This window comes from Podarcis melisellensis, assembly GCF_964234715.1.
Source record: "Podarcis melisellensis genome assembly, chromosome: 2".
Classification (NCBI taxonomy): Eukaryota; Metazoa; Chordata; class Lepidosauria; order Squamata; family Lacertidae; genus Podarcis; species Podarcis melisellensis.
The window spans coordinates 13,917,518-13,933,447 of record NC_138529.1 but is presented as its reverse complement, the minus strand read 5'-3'; the positions used below and the strand labels follow the sequence as shown (position 1 = coordinate 13,933,447).

The following is a 15,930-nucleotide window of genomic DNA, read 5'->3' as shown; positions in this document are numbered from 1 at the left end:
TGTTTTGACCACCCTGTGGGATCATGGCTGAGATGACATTTGAACCAGAGATGTCCCAGTTCATACTCTCAGCTGTTGTACAGCTTCCCCTCTCTGACATCTCCCTCCATTGCTGCTTCCAGACATTTTGGGAGGAAGTGTGGACAAAAGGTTGTATGTTGCCTGCTTCCGGTTCTGGGTATTTTACACTGATCTTCCTGGCTTTGTTGATCTTCAAGCAACAGGAGAAGGAAGGTTCTCCACTGTGTATGCTTGGTTCTGTGTACTCTTTATCTATATAAGCTGTGCGCTATAAGCACTCAGGCATGTTCATCAAAGACGAAGGACATGGCTGGAATTGCAAGACCCTGCTTTGAAAGCAGTTTTGAAAATCCTGCATTTTCTGTTCTCCATGCGCAGTCGCTTTTGACATCATTTCACGTTCCTTTCCTCATCTTCTTACAAGGAGACTGTATGCCATCTTACCTTGGTCATGGTATCCCCTGAGATTTCTGCTTAGAGAGTGAAAGCATTTACATATATATATATAAGGCATGAAGGCTTCCTTTAATTTAAAAAATGAAAGCATTGCCCAAAATATGTAGCATATATTCTGATCAAAATAAAAATTAATACATAATAAGATGAGGGCAAATAACAAACTCAAAAGATACCAGTTTCAGACAGCTCACAGCTGAGAATCCTCAAGTTGCAAATTCAGTTTATGCCTTAAGAATTAATTAAGTTTCTGCAAGTTGGGGGGGGGGGGACTCGTGGAATTATCTTTAGTGGTGCTATGCTTTGCGCAGGCAGAAGCGTCTACCTTCTCTGTAGCTGAGCACAATTGTGACTTCCGCCAATCCTGTAGCAGAGGCACATGGCTTGGGAGGTGGATGGGTGGTTTATTGATCTTAAACAACTTGGGTCTCAGATGAATTGGTTGAAAGCCTTAAAATATATATATATAATTATGAAATACAGAGAACGAGCCTCACTGAAGGGAATCAGCATGGCTTTTAAAAAGGAAAGTCCTGTCTTGACAAGCTTTTCGAATTCTTAAAAATATCAACAAATGTGTGGATGGGGCAATCTGATATAGACATTAGTGTTGCCAAAAAAAAGAAAAGAAAAACACCCCACCATTTGCTGAAGGCCCTCAACAACTGCCCCTGAGAAAATTTAGCAGTCATGGTATAAGACTGCCTTTGTCGACCTGGTACCCTCCAGATGTTATTATTATTTATTGAAGTTCTATACCACCCTATACCCGAAGGTCTCAGGTCACAGAACAAGATCAACATATAAAACCACAATATATATAATCAAAATAAAACAACCCAATAACACCCCCTCAAAAAGGGCATAGGATGTTATTGGACTACAACTCCCATCAGCCTTAGCTAGCAGCATCTGGATGGCACCAGGTTGGTATAAAAGGACTAGAGGATTAGAAGGTAGGAATATATTGATTTCCCCCCACAATGGAGGGATGTAACCCATGGAATCCCTCAAGGACAGGTGCTATAGAACATAAACCATTCAGAGTCAGGATGAGCCATTTATAGACTGCATTAAATTACTAGTACAGTAGCAGTAATGATCCAGCACAATTTCTCCAAACTGGGTGAGTGGGCACCATAGTGCAAATGAGATTTAAGGTAAGTAAAGCAATGCGCACTGGGACCAAAATATCCCAACTTGACATATACACTGGTGGGATGTCTTTTACTTTACAAATAAAGACCTCGGGGTTGTGATGGACAGCTCAATTAAAGTTTCACTAATGGCTTATATACATTTTGCTTTCCTTCGCTCTTTCCACGATTTAAAGCTCTGTGTCCATGTGAGCTTTTGATGTTGTTGTTCCAGAGCCTGTGAAAACCTGCTCTTTAAAGCTGAATTGATGTTTGATCTGATTCAGGTTTAAAGAGCAGGTTTTCGTAGGGAAAGCTCAGGACGAAAAAAGAGGGGCATTCGGACCCAGAGCTTTTAGGGAAGTGTGGATAGGACCTAAATGTGCAGCAATAGTTGGAGGAAAAACAAATTGGGACATAAATTTAAAATAAAACTGCTGGTCTCGGAATACCATCATATAAAACCAATAGCGTAGTGCATTTATAACGCTGTGTACAGTTTTGGCGTACCATCTCAAAAAGGAAAGAACAGAACAGGAAAAAGTAAAAAAAAGGGGGGGCAACAAAAATTGTCAAAAGGTTGACGCCTCTTCCTTAATCATTTGTAGCTTTTTAGTTCAGCAAAAAAAGCCATGGGGATGGGGAAGACATGACAGAGGCTTATAAACTCACGAATTGTGTGAAGAAAGGGGACGAGGGGAAAAACATTCCTCTTAATAGTATCTCAATTGATTGGGAGTAAATTCAGGGAGGACAAAATCAAGGAACTTATTCACACAATATGGTCAATTGTGGAATTGGATGGTCACTGGTTTGGTGGTTTTAGAAGAAATTGAGTCAACAGGCACAGAGAGTAGGTCTCTCAATGGGTATTAACTATTCTAATTAAATGGAACTTCCCTGTTCAGAGAGGTAGTTTATCTGAATGTCAGTTGTTGTTCTCTGGGCGTCTTTATTTATTTATTTTAAGGGAGGGGGTCATTGCTGCCTTCATTTCTAGCTTGTGGGCTTCTGAGGCGCTTTTGACAAATGCATGTTGGGAAAAGGATGCTAAACCAATTGGGCCCTTGGTCTGAAACAGCATAAGTCATGTTCTTATGGAGCTAGATGAACCATTTGTCTTACCCAGCATAGCAATTCTTTTATGCTCTTTATTTACCACCAGGGAGTAGATCATTTTCAAGTTCAGACTGACCTGTCTAGACTATTTCCAAAAGGAACTGTACTGTAATAGTCCTGCGCATAGATGGGAAAGACCTGTTGGAGTGAGAGCGGGTGACTGATGGTTTCATAAGAGAGGAAACTCGGATGAAGTGAGATTGGAGATGTTTCCACCTGAAAGCAAATGCTTGTTTTCTGCAGTGTTGGCATGTCTTAGCGGTGGATCTTATTTTTCAGATATATTGGTGTGAATTGGTTTTTGGAGTCTCTCGGCTGCAACATATATAGTAAAAACTGATGCGATTTCAACAGTGGCGTAGGGTGGGTTATCAGCACCCGGGGCAAGGCAAGTAATTTGCGCCCCCTAACCCGTGGATTTGCGCCCCCTAACAAGTGGATTTCCCTAACCCCCAGATGTTGCGCCCGGTGCGGCCAGCCCCCCCTGCACCCCCCACGCTACGCCACTGGATTTCAAAGCCTCATCAATGGACTCAATCTGGAGCCACTACGTTGAGGTCTGTGGGATTATATCCACCATCATATAAAGCAACATGAACAGGATGAAATCACATGACTCTAGAATCTCTCCTCTGCAATAGATTTACTTCATTTGGGTCAACAAGTGGTTTGAATCTGGACTCACTTCACAGCAGCCAAAGGGGTTACGACTGGAGCCAATGGAACTGAAACTGATAGCACTGAGATAGATAGATTAGATAGATGATAGATGATAGATAGATAGATAGATAGATAGATAGATAGATAGATGATAGATAGATAGATAGATGATAGATAGATAGATAGATAGATAGATAGATAGATAGATAGATAGATAATAGATAGAACAGGTGATATCAATGACCACTCCTCCGAAATCAGCAGACGAGCAGTTGGTGTGAGTTCAGTCACTTCAATGAGGTTGATGAAATGACACTAAATCACCCCGTTAGCTGGGTTTTACTGAAACCAAAAACTGGCCCATCCAGAAGATTTGCTGTGTGTGAGACACCAATGATTTATTTGTTCTTCCTCGCTTTTTTCCCATGCTGGATGGTAGCATGTCGCCTTTTCCAATGAACAGATTAACCTTCTCTTTCACAGGTATAAAGAACTCCTTTGGTTATTGTGTTGGAATTGTATTATTTAATTAAACGCTGTAATTTATTTTTGGTAATAGCTCTCCATCAGGGAAATCTGGCAGCCTGACGTAGTTAGGACGACACTTTCCACGACAAGGATGATATAGGCTCTGCGATACATGGTATGTTGCAGAAAATGAACTCTGGGTCTTATATATTCAGGCCTTCAGTCGCTCCAGTTCTGATCTGCTCAAGAAATTAAATACCACTGACCTATTAGACCTTAAGATAAAGAGGTTCAGGCTGAAATTCTAAATACAGATACTAGGGAGCAATCTCCATTAAATCTAAAGGAATTTACTTCCAAGTAAACATACATAGATTGCCTTCTAAGAGTTATACCAAGGCATTTTATCATAGGATAAGTTTATCGATGACGACAAGTAATCAACAGATTTCAGTGAAAGTGTGTCTCCATGTCCTGCATCCCAGAGGAATCTGGTTGACCACTTCATACCAGATGGATCTTTGACCCGATCCAGTGGAGTTCTTCATGATATCTGTCATTGGTATACAACAGTCAGGATTCCTGAAGTCTATTTCCAGCGTTAGAAGTAGAGTCAACATTTTTAGCCAGAGGTGAAATTTACATTCCAAACTGGATTGGGCAAACGTTGCCAATTACAGGATGTGATTAGGAAGTTGGTTTAAATTTAAATATGCATGCAAGTCAATCTGCTTTAGACACACAGGAAATGTCTGGAACTTTCGGTCAAGCCCTGAGACGGAGCAACCAAACCTGGAAAATGTTTGTTGGGTAGAAACACCTCACAATTGCATAGCTGTCAACTTACAGATTTGAAAATAAGGGACCAGCAGCCTCAAAAATAAATGATCAGCAGCCAAAATAAGGGATTTCAGTCAACCAGCAGCCAAACGAAGCCTCAAGTGGTGGTTCCCATAGCGCAGCAAGCCGGCAAAGGGGATGCAGCAAGGAAACCCACCGTCACCTCTCCGCTGGGAAGCGCTGAGCAAAGGAGAGTCCCCAGGCAACGCGGCCGATTTGATCGGCACAAGGCATGCAAGCTCCACCCCCCAGTCGTTCTTAGACTCCTTATTGGGTGAGCAACGCAGCCAAGAAACACATTTGGAGCTTCCCTCCTTCCTGGCTGGCAAAGAGGGAGGGAGGGAGGGAGAGGAGCTGATTCCTTTGAAACCTGGGAAATTTAAGGGACATCATCAATAAGGCACAGCAGCGGGACATGGCGCTGGGATAAGGGACTGTCCCACCAAATAAGGGATGCTTGATAGCTATGCAATTGGTTAAGAAGCAGCTAACAAAATTTCAGGACTTCCATACTCCTGCATCCAAACAGAAATTCTTCTTAGCATTTTCAGTGGTCCCTATTGTAACTGGAGCTTTCCTGGGCTGCATTATTCCTAAATGAAGGAGGGGAAGGAAGCATAACTAAAGGAAATGGGAAAGGTGCTTCACATTTTTAACAGGACTTGCAATGTTACTAACCCAGATCTTTGCCTACTGGCATTGCAAAATCCCGTCTCCGCTACAGTACACATTTAATAAATCCAAATTCTCAACATCTGGAGAGCAGGCCTGCCTCTTGCCAGACATAGGGTGTCTCTTAGAAGAGCTGCAAAATAGCTGATCGTCCCATTTAAAACAGCCATACAATGCAGATGAGATTGGCAATAGCAACATGCCATATCAGAGAAGAGGTAACAAAATCTGGCAAAACACACACATGTTGTGCACCGTGGAGAATTCCCTCCACAGTCTCCCCACATAGACGCTACCGGTGAATTCACATAGGAAGCTGCCTTATATCAACTCAGACCTTTGGTGCACCCAGGTCAGTATTGTCTCCACTGACTGGAAGGTTTGGGGCAGGGATGCTGTGAATTGGACCTGGGATCTTCCGCTTGCAAGATGAGCTACAGCCCTGCACATTTTAGTCATGCGGCTGTGAGCGCACGCCTTGCTTGATTTTATTTTTCTCTTTTTTTGTGCAACCCACATTGTTTCCCCAAAGCTTGACTTTCCCACCTGAAACATAAGATCTGAGAGAATTATAGCATGTATTTACCTCAAACCGGTTAAGCTATCCACATCCTCACACTTCCACAGTGGTTGTAGATCTTCTATTATTATTATTATTATTATTATTATTATTATTATTATTATTATTATTAATTATTATTATTATTATTATTATTATTATTATTATTATTATTATTCCCCCTGTCCTCAAAATGGTTGCAGGTCTTTGAGGTGGTTTCTTAAGTCTTCAAATCAGAATTGTCTGTAGTCTCAAAATTTCATTTCCTAGGACCCCCCCTGGAAAAAGCCAGTTTTCTCCTTGGGGTGTACGAATACACCCCAAGACAAGTTTGATCGAAGCACAAGTACCCATTATGTCCACGTAGCAAATGTCTCCTACTTCCTGCAACTGTTTTCCTTTAGTTCCTTTCCCAGTTTTATCATGAAAATGTAATGAATAAAGGCCGGTATTCCCCATTTCTTACCTGGTTATTTGATCACAGGTTGACTAAACTTTCAGCACTTGAGCACTGCCTCGGAAACAGCCACAACTAATTTTTTTTTTAAAATGCACATTTCGGCATCAGTGGCACGTTTGGAGAGAACGCTGTGATTTCAGCACATTCCAAGTACAGTGGTACCTCAGGTTAAGTACTTAATTTGTTCCAGAGGTCCGTTATTAACCTGAAACTGTTCTTAACCTGAAGCACCACTTTAGCTAATGGGGCCTCCCGCTGCTGCCGCACGATTTCTGTTCTCATCCTGAAGCAAAGTTCTTAACCCGAGGTAATGTTTCTGGGTCAGCGGAGTCTGTAACCTGAAGCGTATGCAACCTGAAGTGTATGTAACCCGAGGTACCACTGTATGCACACTTATTTAAGAATTTCTACTGAGTTCAAATGGGCTTATTTCCAAATAGGAGTGCATAGGCTTGTGCTGCCCAGCTGGGCCTGGTGCCAGGCTCTTTTCTAGAGTCCCACATCTTTCTGACCCATGTAGATGCCTAGACAGGCAGCTTCCATCTTGCTAATCCCATTTCACATCCACCCCAGTATAGACAACTGAGAGCACTTCCAGACAGAAACTTATTGTGAAATTAGTGCTGCTCGTGTGCCAAAGTTTTCCCACCACCCACCCAACATTATCAGAAGAAACATGCCAGCCTGTTCTTTTTCTGCATTTAATTATGAATTTCCCATTCTGCAAGAAACTCACTTAAGTCAAAAAATAACCTGCTGTACATCCACATTTATTACAGGTGTGAAGGCTTTTTTGCACTTCTTTTCTGGAGGCCTCACAAGAATGGTGAGGTTTCAGTGGGTGGGCTTTTGTTGCCAGACCGCTAATTCTATTCTTTCCTCACCTGAGCAAATCCTTGCCATTTTGTTTCTGGCAGCCCCAATGATACAAACATACCTATATTTCTAAGGGACTCGGGTGGTGCTGTGGTCTAAATCACAGATCCTAGGGCTTGCCGATCAGAAGGTCGACAGTTCGAATCCCCACGACAGGGTTAGCTCCCGTTGCTCGGTCCTTGCTCCTGCCAACCTTGCAGTTTAAAAGCACGTCAAAGTGCAAGTAGATAAATAGGTACCGCTCCGGCGGGAAGGTAAACGGCGTTTCCATGCGCTGCTCTGGTTCGCCAGAAGTGGCTTAGTCATGCTGGCCACATGACCCAGAAAAACTGTCTGCGGACAAACGCTGGCTCCCTCAGCCTGTAAAGCGAGATGAGCGCTGCAACCCAAGAGTCGTCTGCGACTGGAGTTAACGGTCAGGGGTCCCTTTACCTTTACCTATATTTCTATCAATTGCCACCTGCAGAGGGCACATGGGAATTTCAGCAGCCTGGTTCAAAGGATTTCTTCTCCTCAAGATCTCTGCACAATGCATGTGGGGAATCAGCTGGGAAACTGTAACTGCAGTACATACCGTACATTGAAACTTAAAATGTATATATATTTACACACATGCACAGATACATACACACACAGATATAATAATAATAATAATAATAATAATAATAATAATAATAATAATAATAATAATAATTTATTATTTGTACCCCGCCCATCTGGCTGGGTTTCCCCAGCCACTCTGGGCGGCTTCCAACAAAGATGAAAGATACACTAAAATGTCACATATTAAAAACTTCCCTGAACAGGGCTGCCTTCAGATGTCTTCTGAATGTCAGGTAGATGTTTATCGCTTTGACATCTGATGGGAGGGCGTTCCACAGGGCGGGCGCCACTACCGAGACCTCTTTATCAGTATTTCAGTATATAATTCCTGCTGTGTTTATATTATTGCAGGCTGGGGGAGGAGAGGAATGTGTGGCTGTGTTGTTAAGGATCACAGGGCACTAGAGGGTATGGATATTGCCACCACCCACTAAAACAAATAGCATACCCTCCAACATTTCTCTGATGAAAATAGGGACATCCTATAGCAGATAAAAGGTAAAGGTAAAGGGACCCCTGACCATTAGGTCCAGTCGTGACCGACTCTGGGGTTGCAACGCTCATCTCACTTTATTGGCTGAGGGAGCCGGCGTACAGCTTCCGGGTCATGTGGCCAGCAGGACTAAGCCGCTTCTGGCGAACCAGAGCAGCACACGGAAACGCTGTTTACCTTCCCGCCGGAGCGGTACCTATTTATCTATTTGCACTTTGACGTGCTTTCAAACTGCTAAGTTGGCAGGAGCAGGGACTGAGCAATGGGAGCTCACCCCATTGCGGGGATTCGAACCGCCAACCTTCTGATTGGCAAGTCCTAGGCTCTATGGTTTAACCCACAGCACCAGCTAAATATCTGTCTTATGCAAGACCCTGGTATTATTTCCTTTGCCTTCCCCCCAAAGAGACACCAAACAGATATTGTACCATCAACATCAACACCACCTTGGGGGGACGGGACAACATGACACCATTTTGTCTATTGTGAAACATGATAACTAAGGGCTGATAATATCTGTTTTGTGTACTACTGGTGCATATATATACTGTGTGTGTGTGTGTGTGTGTATATATATATATATATATATTTGCTTTCGTAGATTTTCACGGGTACAGGAATGCAGGTTTTGGTGTCCTCGGGTGTCTTCCCGTGTAAAAGTTGGGGTGTCTAGGCGACGTTTCGACGAGGTCTCACTCGTCATCTTCAGGCTCACTCAAGAAATCACTCAAGATATCCCTCAAGTAATTAAGGAACAAAAGAAGAAAAGGCACACTAGCCTGGGAACTTCCTCTCTGCCCAGAACATTGGAGGCTATACACCACACCCCCTCAACAGTATTTATAGGAACTCAAACACTGAGATCCTGCTCTGTTCCAGTAACAAGAAGCCGAAAGCACCAGCCTGAAGATGACGAGTGAGACCTCGTCGAAACGTCGCCTAGACACCCCAACTTTTACACGGGAAGACACCCGAGGACACCAAAACCTGCATATATATATATATATATATATATATATATATATATATATATAGGTGCACACAAAGAGGTACAGAAATATGGGTGCACATACCTGGAACAGATGAGGGCAGTGGAGGGTGGGAAAAGAGGGAATGAGGGAAGGGAAGTAAAAATAGAGGACAGAAACAGTCTGTCAGGCTCTGCCCACTGATGTGTGGATGGCATAGGGCTGAATAGCAACAACTCTCCAAACAGAATGCGGAAGCTAAAATGCCACAGAGAGAGAGAGAGACCTGAACAACCCTTTTGTAAAATAAAGGCCCCCCAAGTTATGGGCTATGAAGTTCACAGGGAGACAGAAACCTATTGTGAACCTCCCTGAGGTCATCATATTGAGGCTTCAGAAACTTCTTTATTTTTCTCCTTCCAGCCAAATAGTTCTACCAAACCCAGAAGAATCTTGATTGCAACCCTGGACGGACTACCGTTATTCACTACTGTTGTTTTAAACGTTTAACCACACATTGAAATCTATTTTAAAAAGCAGGTTACACTTAAATCCGCCTCTTTCTTCAAGGAGTTCAGAGTGTTTTAAGATTGGCTGGTCGTTTATCCATCTCCAAAAAAGTGGAAATGCATCATTATAGGGTCATCGAGTCCAACCCTCTGCAATGCAGGACTCTCAGCTAAAGCATCCCTTGACAGGTGGCCATCCAACCTCTGCTTAAAAGCCTTCAAGGAAGGAGAGTCCACCGCCTTCCAGGTGTCCGGATACAGTGGTACCTCGGGTTAAGTACTTAATTTGTTCCAGAGGTCCGTTCTTAACCTGAAACTGTTCTTAACCTGAAGCACCACTTTAGCTAATGGGGCCTCCCACTGCCGCTGCGCCGCAGCCACACAATTTCTGTTCTCATCCTGAAGCAAAGTTCTTAACCTGAGGTACTATTTCTGGGTTAGCGGAGTCTGTAACCTGAAGCGTATGTAACCCAAGGTACCACTGTATTGTTATCAAGGGACATGAGTACATACATCTGCCTTTGTGAATGGGCCTGAAAGCTTTCCTGCTGTGATGGGTTGGGCCGGGATGTCATTTTAGGGGAAGAGATTTTTTGATGAAAAAAGGCATGCTCTTTGCAAAATATACTTATTCACAGCATAAAGGGTATCTCCCTGATGGTTTGTTGTTTTTTTAACTTCCTAGTTTTCAAATGACTTAAGATTTTGACAGATTTTTTTCCTGAACGCCTGGGGTCAAAAGAAAGCAATTTAAAACCACTGTTGTTGAGACATTTCATTCCGAATCTGCTAGACAGAGCCAGACACAAATTATAGCGATAGGCGGGTGTCCTGCCCAGCCCCCAGCCCCCAAAATCCTGGCTACACCCAGGGCTGGATTTAGGTTTGATGAGGCCCTAAGCTACTAAAGGTAATGGAGCTCTTTAAATGTCCAGCTGTCCTTTGTCAACAACAAATTGTCATTTGTTGTTGTTCTTTTGGTGTTGAATATATTGCATAGCTGTCAACCTCCCCTTTTCTTGCAAGGAATGTTATTTGGGATAAGGGAATTTCCCTTAAAAAAAAGGAAACGTTGACAGCTATGATATATGCTATAGGGTAATTTATGGACCTAATAGGTATATAAACCCATAACAAAATATGTATTTTATCAAAGTACATCCAGTAGTTTTTTTCCTTTAATTTTTTTGGTGGGGCCCCAAGAGAGTGGAGCCCTAAACTATAGCTAAAATCCGGCACCGGTTACGCCCATGGCTGCTCGCAATGCCTTCCTTTCTGCGCGCGCCTCCCCAACGGGCTGCAAAATTAACTTTTCGCTGCACCCCGTCGAAAGCGGGGGCGAGACTGAGCGCTCGCTTAAAAGGGCAATGCCGGGCTCGCGCGGCCGAGTTGAACTGAATGGGCCTTACTTCTGAGCAAAAGGCGGCAGAGCCCTGCGCCTCCTCTGGCTAAGCCGGGCCTGTCGCCGGTGGCCCTTTTAAAAGGAGCGAGAGCGCATTCGCGCGCCATTTGGAATCCGGGAGGCGCGAGGAAGTCGGCGGCGCGGACCGGGAGGCGCTGCTGCTGCTGCTGCTCCTGCTCCTCCCGGTGCAAAGTTAGGGCGGGAAACGACGCCGGTGCAGATGGAGCGGCTCGCGCGGGGCGGGTAAATATGGGGGTTTGGGGAGGCCGCGGTTCAGGTTCGCAAGGCGCATTGCTTGGGAAATGCGCGCAGCCTGGCGCTACCCAGCTGCAGCCCGGTTGGCGTTTGCTAGGGAACAAGGACAGTGTTACCTCGGGTTACAGACGCTTCAGGTTGCATACGCTTCAGGTTACAGACTCCGCAAACCCAGAAATAGTACCTCGGGTTAAGAACTTTGCTTCAGGATGAGAACAGAAATTGCGCAGTGGCGGCGCGGCAGCAGCAGGAGGCCCCATTAGCTAAAGTGGTGCTTCAGGTTAAGAAGAGTTTCAGGTTAAGTACGGACCTCTGGAATGAATTAAGTTCTTAACCCGAGGTACCACTGTACCTGGATGCATTGTTTAGGCACCAGGAAACTGTTGCTGCTTTAAAGAAGAACATATGGTGATATACCTATTTTTAACTGATTTGAGGCAGCAATCCTATGCTGAAAATGCGTTTCAGGTTAAGAACGGACCTCCGGAACGAATTATGTACTTAACCCGAGGTACCACTGTAATGGGATGGGGGGGGGAGTTGTTGGCAGGCAGTGTTACAATATGGCCTTGCCCTATCCAAGATGAAAGGGTAGCTCTGTCAGAACAAGTCACAACTTGTTTTGCAATGAATCCCACTGGCTTGGGTAGAACTTAGTTCCCAAGAGGGTTGTTGTGATATATTTGGTCATTTCCCCCCCCTCCCATTTTTCTGCAGATTCATGTTTGCGTACACATGCTTTAAATTTTAGTTAAAGGGGGAAGATAAACTAATCCCAAAGCATGTTGAAGCTTCTAAATACAGTGGTGCCTCGGGTTACATACACTTCAGGTTACAGACTCCCCTAACCCAGAAATAGTGTATCTGAAGTGTATCTGAAGAAGTGTGCATGCACACGAAAGCTCATACCAAGAACTAACTTAGTTGGTCTTTAAGGTGCTACTGGAAGGAACCAGAAATAGTACTCGGGTTAAGAACTTTGCTTCAGGATGAGAACAGAAATCGTGCTCCGGCGGCACGGCGGCAGCAGGAGGCCCCATTAGCTAAAGTGGTGCTTCAGGTTAAGAACAGTTTCAGGTTAAGAACGGACCCCCGGAACAAATTAAGTACTTAACCCGAGGTACCACTGTAGTATGGATTGGGGGGGGGACTAAGTCTGAGGTGTTTCTGCTGGCAACCTGGAGAAGGAGCTCGGGTTTGGTCGGAGGGTCCGGCTGGGGGCATTAAGAGCACTCGGATGCCGTTAGTCAACCTTGTTGGCCTTGGCAGTGGTGAGGTTTTTTGGGGAGGTGGGGGGACCGCAGCTTTAGCAGCCCGCTCTGCGTCATCAACTGTATTGGGGGCAAGAGCCCCTATTCCTGTTGTTGTTTAGTCATGTCCAACTCTTCGTGACCCCATGGACCGGTGCGCGCCAGGCACTCCTGTCTTCCACTGCCTCCCGCAGTTTGGTCAAACTCATGCTGGTAGCTTTGATAACACTATCCAACCATCTCGTCCTCTGTCATCCCCTTCTCCTTGTGCCCTCCATCTTTCCCAACATCAGGGTCTTTTCCAGGGAGTCTTCTCTTCTCATGAGGTGGCCAAAGTAGTGTAGCCTCAGCTTCAGGATCTGTCCTTCCAGGGAGCACTCAGGGCTGATTTCCTTCAGAATGGAGCGGTTTGATCTTCTTGCAGTCCACGGGACTCTCAAGAGTCTCCTCCAGCACCAGAATTCAAAAGCATCAATTCTTCGGTGATCAGCCTTCTTTATGGCCCAGCTCTCACTTCCATACATCACTACTGGGAAAACCAGAGCTTTAACTCGGCGACCTCAAAACCAATAAAAGTTTGTAAAGAATGTATTTCCGGCTGCAGCAAGAAAGGGGCGCGGATGTGTTGGCATGCCAAGATCTGTGCGCTGTACAAAGGCTTGGCACTCATACTTCTATGTTCTGTGCCCCCCCTTTATGATTTGATTGCCTAAATTATGCCAATAAAGGCCGAATGCGTGTTCTCCTCCAAAGCTTTCACGCGAAAACAGCATGATGAGACAGCATTGGTTCTCCTTTGAGTGATGAGCTGTTTTATTAAAACACACTTTCCACCCCTGGTAGTGATTTGTTGGTTTTTGGTCACCCAAGGAATGGGGGCGTTCCCCCCTCCCTACACAACATAAGCATTGTGCGGAGCCGGAGACGTAACGGGAGGGTTGCGCTTGGAGATGTTATAATCTGAGGATGGAGATTTGTGTGAGAGAGGAGCATACTTCTCGCCAGGCATTCGCGCTACCTGCCCATAACCTCGCGGCTGCTTAAAGCCCACCGATTCCCCCCGGTGGGATTTCAACAAGGCTAGCCGGGTGCCGTAGCTCCTGGGATTTGCAAAGCGAGGGCGCGCGCGTTTTGCAGAGCCTTGCCTCCCTCTTGCAAGCCTTGCTGCAGTTGCTCCTGCCCTTTTCCCGCCTTCGCCCTTCCTATAGGTGCTTGGGAGGTTTTAAATTTCGCAGGAAGGCAGGACTCGCGCACGCGTCTCCCTGGCACGGCACCGAAGGCCTCTTCCCGCGCCGAGCAACTTCCGCTTGCGCGGAGGCTGTCATTGGCAGCTGCACGGCTTTGCTACTTTGCGAGCATCTTGAAAACCCTGGAGACGCCGGATCTCTCCACACACCCTCCCCGCGCTCTGTTTTCGGTTTTTCTTGGAGATCGTAACAACACGGGGGGAGACTTCTCTTTTTAAATAGCAGTAGTCATAATTTCAGGACACCCCCCCAGACCTTGCAAAGATTTCCTATATTCCATCTGCTCCAGATTAAGGACCCCGGGTTAAATCCAGGTAAGGAAAGCACTTTTTCTGCCGTCCTTGTAAAACTACTCGGCGTTGTTTTGTTTCGCTCTTGAGGTAGCTGCTTTTTGTGATTGCCGTGGCAAGGACTCTGATGGAAGATAAAGAGGACATTACTGTACTTGGTCAAGACAACTAAAGCGGTTGCTAACCAGTTTAGTGTATTTCTGGAGTTGATCATTGGAAGTAATAAATGCATTTCAACGTGTGTCTGTGTGTCCGTCCCCCACCCTCCATCATTTATTTCAAACGTGTCTCCAACTTCTCATTTCTCTAGGTATTGCTTCTGCTGAAGGGAGTTTTTCCCAGCACTCAAAAGCAAAATATTTGTATCTTTGGGGAAATGCAACCTGTATTGCTAGGTGCCCACAAGACCTTTTAGCATTCTGTTGTTCACAGCACCCTGAATGGATTGAAGGTGCAGGAGCAGTAGGAATGCCTACTAGTATAGATGAGCAGCAACACTACTTATAATTCTACATGTTTTGTATTTTTTTGATTGCAAGCTGCTGTGAGGACCTTGGAGTTTAAAAGTGGGGGGGGGGAATTATAAACAAATTTAGCCATCTCTTCTTGCCTGGGCAGAGCATTAACTTTTCGTTTTTGCTCCTTTAAATTCTGAAAGTTCAGTACTTGCAAAATTGTGCAATATTTGGTTGTTTTATTAAACTAGGAATAACTGTTCGTCCTCCTCTTTTTCCATCTCTTTAGCCATATAAACCTGTTTTGCTTCCATTACATTGTAACCGGCTACAGCTGTGCTGCTGATGCTGACCAACACTGACACAAGTATAGAGTTAAATTTACATTATTCTTCTCTTCCCTCCCCTCCCTCAGTTTTACATTCACATCAATCCTGTGAGGTAGGTAGCACTACGAGACTATGACTGGCCCAAGGACAGCCAGTAAACTTCATTGAGGAGTCTGCAGTCCTAATCTCCCCTACTTTGTACTACTTGGTTGTTGTTGTTTAGTCATGTCCGACTCTTTGTGACCCCCTGGACCAGAGCACGCCAGGCACTCCTGTCTTCCACTTCCTCCCGCAGTTTGGTCAAACTCATGCTGGTAGCTTCGAGAACACTGTCCAGCCATCTTGTCCTCTGTCGTCCCCTTCTCCTTGTGCCCTCCATCTTTCGCAGCATCAGGGTCTTTTCCAGGGAGTCTTCTCTTCTCATGAGGTGGCCAAAGTATTGGAGCCTCAGCTTTAGGATCTGTCCTTCCAGTGAGCGCTCAGGGCTGATTTCCTTAAGAATGGATAGGTTTGATCTTCTTGCAGTCCATGGGACTCTCAAGCGTCTCCTCCAGCACCAGAATTCAAAGGCATCAATTCTTCGGCGATCAGCCTCCTTTATGGTCCAGCTCTCACTTCCCTTGGTACTACCAATAGACTTGCTTCTGAATAGGCATGGCACAGATTGCTTTGGTGAGAGCAGACTTGAACATGGTCTTCCCAGTATTAATCTGACACTACCCAATGCAGCACACAGAATATTGCCATTTGCAAAGATTTAAGCTAGAAAGCCTCCGATCTTCCTTCCAGTGTTGTAGTGGTTTGTCTGGCAGGACCATATATCAATTGGAGTGGGTATGGCAAGAAAGCAGTCTTGAGTGGG

The 15,930-nt window shown here is 45.0% G+C and overlaps 1 protein-coding gene across 3 annotated transcripts in view; it reads left to right on the top strand.

Annotated features, from left to right (window-relative positions):
* The first annotated feature begins 11,350 nt into the window (after positions 1–11,350).
* The window catches only part of TIMELESS (timeless circadian regulator), a 62,328-nt gene continuing 57,748 nt past the window's right edge, over positions 11,351–15,930 (top strand). For 2 of the 3 annotated variants that reach the window (XM_081898517.1, XM_081898515.1), the window contains exon 1: positions 11,351–11,485. The gene's annotated coding sequence lies outside the window, so the exon portion shown is untranslated. Of the gene's footprint in view, positions 11,486–13,995; positions 14,309–15,930 lie in introns of those variants that run through there. The other variant, XM_081898516.1, reaches the window with a different exon arrangement.